Source organism: Nematolebias whitei, chromosome 9, assembly GCF_014905685.2.
Source record: "Nematolebias whitei isolate Nwh7 chromosome 9, NemWhi1, whole genome shotgun sequence".
Classification (NCBI taxonomy): Eukaryota; Metazoa; Chordata; class Actinopteri; order Cyprinodontiformes; family Rivulidae; genus Nematolebias; species Nematolebias whitei.
Genome location: NC_056506.1, coordinates 2,558,194 through 2,566,345, shown reverse-complemented (window position 1 = coordinate 2,566,345; position 8,152 = coordinate 2,558,194).

Below are 8,152 nucleotides of genomic sequence, written 5' to 3'. Positions count from 1 at the left end.
CCAATTTAGTATTTCTTCTTTTGGTGGTTAGAATATAGTTTAGAACCGAATTCTGTAATTAATTTGTATATTTTGTAATTATCTAGATAATGTTGGTAATTGTTAGACCCTCCCATTAATTGGAAGTAATTAAGAACACTTGGTGCTTGGTGGAGAGATGTTTTGGGCAAATGTTTGGTGTGTGACGGGGGGGGGTTGCAAATGATTTTTTGACCACTTTTTTGAGTTTTAAACATCAATTTAATATTATTTTCATTTGGACTAAGTTGTAAGATATTTTTGGTAATTATTTTGTCGTTTTAATTTTTACAAGAAATAAACAATATATTTTTTACAAGACAATCAAGCTCAGAAGTGCGTGAGAATCAGCCACCTGTCAACACACACGGCCTTAGTTGGAATTTTAGTTTTTGGATCTTGGAAGATAGAAGGCCGCGACACATCTGCTAAGTTCATGACAAAAACCAACACAGACATGTTCCTGTTTTTAGTATTTTATATCACTTTATAATCTAGCTGTTTTTGTTTTGTTTTTTAATATAATTTCTTCCATTTACTGTTCATTTTATCTGTATATGATTTTTATGATTGTCTGCTGTTGTCATCTGTGTTTTTTGTTTTAAACAGGTCTCTCTTGTAAATTAGTCAATGAGGCTCAATGAGACTAATCTGTAGAAATGGTATGGTATAACGTTTATTCATTAAAAAAAAAATTCCATAAACTATATAAAAAAGATGCAGCACGGTGGCGCAACTGGTAGAGCTGCTGCCTCTCAGCGAGCAGGTCCCTGGTTCAAACCCCGGTCCAGGGGCCTTTCTGGGTGGAGTTTGCATGTTCTCTCCGTGCATGCGTGGGTTTTCTCCGGGTGCTCCGGTTTCCCCCCACAGACCAAAAACATGCATGTTAGGCTGATTGGTAACTCTAAATTGTCCCTAGGTGTGAGAGTGAATGGTTGTTTGTCTCGTTTGTCTCTGTGTGTCCCTGTGATGGACTGGAGACCCGTCCAGGATGTACCCCGCCCCTCGCACAGTGATTGCTGGACATGGGCACCGGCGACCCCCGTGACCCAAAATGGAACAAGCGGGTAAAGATAATGGATGGATGGATATAAAAAAGATACAAAAGATTTAAAATGAAAGGCAGCAGAAAGAAGAAAAAATCTTATTATATCTGCCCCTTTTTTCAAACAATTATTTCAATCATAATAATCTTCAAGTAACAGAACAAAATGAATAACTTTCTAATTTTTCTAATTCTAATACAAAACACACACTAAGCTACTTCATATATACTTTTTTAACAATTCAGCTTTGATCTTTTTCTTAAATGTACACATTGACTTGACATTTTTCACATCACTCTCTAGAACATTCCACAATCCAACTCCTTGGATTGAGGTAGACCTTCCCTTCAGACTAGTTCTGAATTTTGGTTTGACAAATATCTCTATCCCCTTAAGATTGTAACAACTTTGTCTTTTAACAACATTTCTTTGGATATTTAATAGTAATGTGTTATTTTGAGCCCTATACATAACTGATAAAATACTGTAATCTACCAAATCATGGAACTTCAATAAGTTCAGTTGATGAAATAATGTGCTTGATGGGTGACTGTAATGCTTTCTGGTGATAATTCTTACAGCTCTTTTCTGTAAAATAAAAATAGGTTTTGTAAATGTTTTACATGCTTTCCCCCAAACATCAATGCAATAGATTAAATGTGGAACAATGATTGTGTTATACAACATGTACAGAGCTTTATCATTTAATAATTCCCTGACTTTGTATAGTACTGCAATACATTTAGATATTTTTGTTCTTACAGAATTGATGTGATTTTTCCATGTTAGCTGTTCATCAATGATTACACCCAAAAATTTAATCTCATTAACTCTACAAATCTCAACACCCTCAATTTTAAATGGATCATCAACAGTTCTCTTTTTGTTACTAAATATCATGTATTTAGTTTTATCTAAATTTAATGATAATTTATTAAGTTTAAACCAAGTTTGTATTTTATCAAATTGTCTTCATCAATTCCAAAATCCGATTTACATCTTTACCCAAACAAAAAAAAGTGGTGTCATCTGCAAAAAGGACACATTTGAGGAGTCCTGATACATTCACTAAGTCATTCACATATAAAATAAATAACTTTGGTCCAAGTACAGAGCCTTGAGGAACTCCACAAGTGATATTGCACAGGTCAGATCTTACACCATTTATTTGTACAAACTGTTTCCAATCTTTCAAATAGCTAGATACCCAGTGTAATGCTGGTCCTCTTATACCATATTTATTTAATTTTTCAAGGAGAATAGTGTGGTCAATAGTATCGAATGCTTTTTTTAAATCAACAAAAATACTAACACAATACTGTTTTTGATCGACAGCAGTAGTTATTTGTTCTATTAATTCCATGAGAGCCATTGATGTGTAACGAACCACCTAACGGTTGGACCAAAATCACCACACAAAAAGTCAAAATTAAATTATATTTAATTTCAAGGTGAAGTATAGCAGATTGGACCGGTTCTGGTACTGGTTCTGGTTTTGGGTTCTGGTTCTGGATCAGGAACGAGTCTATGAGACAGAGATCGGTTAGTGGTCATGCAGGAGATAATGGAGAGCAAAAGTCAGAATGAGGAGGACCACTAACCGTCTCAGATGAGCTTGAGGGTTCTGGAGACTGACGAGGTCCAAACTGATCTGGATTGCTGCAGGAGAGGCTGAGTCCGGTGAGGGGCTGCAGCGACAGGTGGGTGGTGAGTCCGTTGAGCGAAAAGACGTGGTCACACAAGCCTGGGTTAAAACCGAAGAGCAGAAGACAGGAGGTACCGGAGGAGAAAACGAGGAGGCATTGTCGTGCAGGCAATGGTCAAAACCGAAGGCAGAAGACGTGATAATCCAAAAGGGTCAAGCGAGAGGCGATGTCCAGGTAAGTCGTGGGTCCAGGAGCCGGGAGGTCAAACCAAAAGGGAAGGACAGGAACCAGGAGTGGGACAGGAACAAGGAGACAGGTAAACTATGACAGGGGGACACAAAGGCTATGGAGAAACAAGGCAGGGTCATAAACGTGAGGCATTTACTTGCAGAGAACTGTTTTCAACTACCGGGCACCGAAGAGGAGAAAGAGTGCAGCTTTTAAAGGGTGATCAGGGTGACAGAAAAAAATAATCGATGGGACGTGATTTGTGACAGATCCCCCCCCTCAAGGAACGCCTCCCAGCGTTCCACCAGGTTGTTCGGGGTGCTGGCGATGAAAGTCCCAGATGAGGCTGCTGTCCAGGATGTGATGGGAGGGAACCCAGGACCGCTCCTCCGGTCCATAACCCTCGCAATCAACAAGGTACTGGAGCCCCCAGTCTAGAACGGAGGAGTCGGCGAATAGTGTAGGTGGGTGAGCCGTCAATCAGACGGGCGGGTGGGGGGGAACGAACAGGGGAGTGGTACTGGGAGGAAATGATCGGTTTAACACAAGAAACATGGAAAGTAGGGTGAACACGTAAGGACTTGGGTAATGTCAGACGAACAGACACGGGGTTGATAACAGATCAGATTCAGGGTGGAAGCCAGAGGAAAGGCTAATGGAAATGCCCAAAAGGTCACAAAACTCTCTCCAGAAAAGGGAGACAAACTGAGGCCCCCAATCCGAGACAATGTCCTGAGGCAGTCTGTGGAGCCTAAAAACCTCCCGAGCCATAATGTGGGCTAGGTCCTTGGAGGAGGGTAGCTTCTGCAGAGGAATTAGGTGAACCATTTTAGAAAAGCGGTCAATGATGGTTAAAATGACAGTGAAGTTATTGGAAGGTGGGAGACCGGTTATGAAGTCCATACCTATGTGCGACCAGGGACGTGATGGACAAGGAAGAGGATGAAGTAACCCCGAACAGGGGCATCTGGAGGTCTTGGACTGGGAACACGCCGGACCTGAACGCACATAGGCACGGACATCCCTAGACATGGTCTCTCACCAAAACTGAGCTCTGACAAGAGATAATGTTTTAGTGAAACCGGGGTGACAAAATAACAGAGAGTTGTGACAGAAATGTAAAACCTTCTTGAGTGGGAACATACAAACTGTTTTGGGGACAAATGGCAGGAGGGGGACGTGACCGGCTGGAGCTCCTCAGGTCCAGCTCTAACTGGGTAATAGCCAGGTGAGCACTCTCAGGAAGGATAAAGTTCTCCTCCTGAGCTGAGGGGGAATTATCCTTCTCCAAAACACGTGACAAGGCATCGGGTTTAACATTTTTCTCACCGGGTCAGTATGACAGGGTGAAGTTAAAATGAGAGAAGAACAGTGCCCACCTGGCCTGGCGAGGATTAAGTAAAAGTTTAATTACAGTTATCTTAAAGCTCTGTAATGTAGGACATGCTTATTAATTAAGGGAAATACATCTTTAAATAGCCTGGTTGGGATAAGATCTAGCAGACATGTGGATGGTTTGGCTGAAGATATTATTTTTGACAATTCAGAGCTCAACAGGACAAAAACAGTCCAAACATAGATCAGGTTCTAGTGACATTTTTAAAGTTGACACAGAACCAGAGGCGATGGCTTAAAAAATTCCCTAATTAAAACAATTTTATTTACAAAGAATCTCATGAAGTCATCACTACTTATCGTTGTAGGGATACATGAATCAACACTGATAGGATTTTTCATTAGACTAGCTATGGTACTGAAAAGGAACCTGGGTTTATTTTATTCTCATCAATTAAAGATGAATAAATAAAAGTTCTAGCTTTATGGAGCGCTTTTTTGTATGTTAGCAGGCTATCTCTCCAGGATGTTAAAATTTTCAACGTTAGTAGAGCGCCATTTTCTTTCTAGTTTTCTAGATGTCTGTTTTAAAGTACGTAACTCAGAATTAAACCAAGTTGCTAATCTCCTCTGACTGATTATGTTCTTTTTCAGCAGTTCAACTTTATCGAGTGAAGTTTGAAAAGTAGTTGTAAGATGATCAACTAGATGATCTAAGTCACTGTTCTCTGATGCATTACTCTGCAAGACAGAGGAAAACGATGGAAAAGAATCTTTAAATATGGTTACAGCTTTTTCTGATAAGCACCTGCTAACGTGAAATTTACTCTCAGTGACTGTGTAGTAATTTAATGTAAACTCAAAGGTTATTAAAAAATGGTCAGACACAACAGGACTTTGAGGAAATATTACGAAGTTATTAGGGCTTTAACAGACTACTCAAGTAATCTACACATCGATTCCTAGGACACCTATCGAGGTTTTTAATTTCATGTCGAGTATTCGTGGTGACGTCATTATGCCGCCGTTACGTCATCGTGTCACGTGATCCGCACCAGGCACTGGTTACAAAATGTATTCCTCCCAGCAGACGGATGGAGCAGAGCAGACCCAGTCTTGACAAACAGGTAGAAATGCATCAATAGTCTGGAAATATTTCACTAAAGATGAATCTTCTGGTTCAACTACCGTAAGGAAACAGACAATGAATGAACTTCCTGACTGTTTGGAGCTCGTTGCGAACCGGTGTTACACCATATTCTGTGACCACCGTATATTGTGACCGTAGGGGGTGGTGTTGCATGCACTGTTGCAGGTCACAGAATATGGTGCAACACTTCCAGTCAACTGAACCAGAACCAGCTTCCCCTGACCTTGTTTCACAAACAAAAAGCAAAAAATATTAATCTGTAAACCTATTAAAAAACCTACAAACATATTAACCTCTAAAACTAAACTTAATGCACACCACAGCTGGCGGTGGTGTGGGGTGGTGGACCCTCCCACTGTTTTTAGTTTCGTTTTTGACGTGCTGTACGTTTCTTCGCATTTGCAGTTTAATAATAAAAACTAATAGTTTAGTTTTTCCTGTGACTTATTTGCAGTATGATAAATGGTAGGAGCATAATATATGCTCCCAATTTTTTGTTGGTCTTTCTTTTTGTAAATAATGACCTTTTTTGCTGTTTTATTTATTTATTTTTGTATCTTTAGATCCTATGATGTCATCAAGTACTCGAGTTCTACTCGAGTTTTATTATGTTAATGTCGAGTTTAAAAAGTATGTAGTCGTTCAACCCCTAGAAGTTATTAATCCCAATGCCATAGGTCAGAACTAGGTCAAAGGTGTGATGATGAGAGTGAATAGGTCCTTGGACATTTTGTGTAGAACCAATTGACTCTGAAACGTAATTCTAAGGTCTGAAGCAGGCTCTGAAACAATTGTGCTCAGTATATTTTTCAGGTTTATTGTACAGGTAAGTGGAAGTCACAAACTCACATGACGTCTGCCCCGTTCTCGTGAACAGCAGCCGCCCCGTTTTAACAGCGCGCACCACAGTTTTCTTCAGAAACTGGTCACACCCCCTGGTGTCGTCATCTCCGCTCATAGGACAGCCTACTCTTACCATGTGACCAGCATCTCAGCCAATAATACTTCCATCATTGATGTAAACATCCAAGTGTCAGGATTGTTGCAGAGTGCAGGCGTGTAACTAAAACTCCTTCCTACCGGAAACAAAAACCCTGAAACAAAGGTTCTGCATCGGTTTAATATACATTTATATTGCAGACCGTAGGTATACACGACTTTCAATAACATAACAAAATATAATACTGATAGAAATATATTTCAGTTCCCCTTTTGACATGATAAATATCACGTCAACAAAAAATCCTATATATGATATCTGTAAGAAAACTATGTGTCATTGTAATTATAACTACGGTGTACGCAATAGAAAACTCTAACATTCCCACCCCTTATTCTTCCTAATTCTAATGTAACCCACCAGATTATAAACCCCCCAGTGTATAAAAATAACTACAATCACTAATTACTAACACAAAATCAGTAGCTAACTTACTACCATATACTGTAATTTTCAAGCTTATATTCTTAAGAAAGTAATAAAAGAGTAATAAAACCAAATCGAGAGCAACCATTTGTCCCTTCTATAAATCTCACGTCTCTAGTGTGTGGAATATATTTCTGGCATGTTTTATCCTTAGCAAACAACATGAACTAGGGACACTGCAGGAACGTAGTGAAGTCAGGCATCTTCATCCTCGTCCTCATCTTCATAGGCACCTGTAAGGGGTAAAACTTCTGCTACCTGTATGCTCATCTGATAAGCTGGTGGCTGAGGGAATCTATCATCAACTGCCCTACTTATGCATCTCAAACACAAATGTCTCACGCAAGGAACACAACAACATCCACAAAAAATCAACATAACTACAACTGCAAGTATTGTAATCATAGCTGTAATTATGACAGCCCTCCATCTTCCAAAAGTTGATATGAACCAGTCACTAAAGGGATTCTCAACTCCAGAACTTTCAGCCAACTTCTCAGATAATGCTCTAAAGCCATTAAAAGCTCTTGTAAATGAACCATCTGGACTCGTGTTATTAGGAATGAATGTACAACATTCTTGTCCAAACATAGAACAAACCCCTCCTCTCTCCGCCAAGAGAAAATCTACAGCCAATCTAGTTTGATACGCCATTAAAGATGTAGCTGCAAGTTGTTGATGAGCGCCCTCTAGTGCGTCTCTTGTCAAATTGTTCAACCTCTGAATATTGAAATGAATGAAATTAATTCTTGCCACATTCTTATTCACTGTAACATAAGGAATCAGAGATTCAAAGACAGCAGCAACTGGATCCACTAGTTTGTATTCATCTGGAACACCTCTGGGGACACCTATTGAATCTATATAAGCAGGTGAATCAGCATAAATATCAAATTCACGCTTCCTCCTTCTCCCCAGTTCACCAACCAAATATGCACTGCTCCTAAAAGTTTCCAAATCCTGAACAGTCAGATTTACCATTCTAACTGGAGAAATTAGAGAAATGACTGTACATCTTCCAGACCATCTCGGTGACATCGTATTTCTCAAAAGTCTTCCACCACAAAACCAGTAAACATCTGCACGAGCTACAGATAATCTTGTCATATTAATCCAGGTTGAAACATCTATATTTATTTTACACCAGTCTGATTCCATCTCACCTACATTCATACCTCCCTGGATTTTTCTGACCAAACAGGTGTAATCATTCTTTACAGGTGTAAAAACAGGTGGTATTGCATCTCTAGGGGCCATGGGAAAATATTTCTCCAGATTTTTACAACTGTCAGAGGGATTTTCC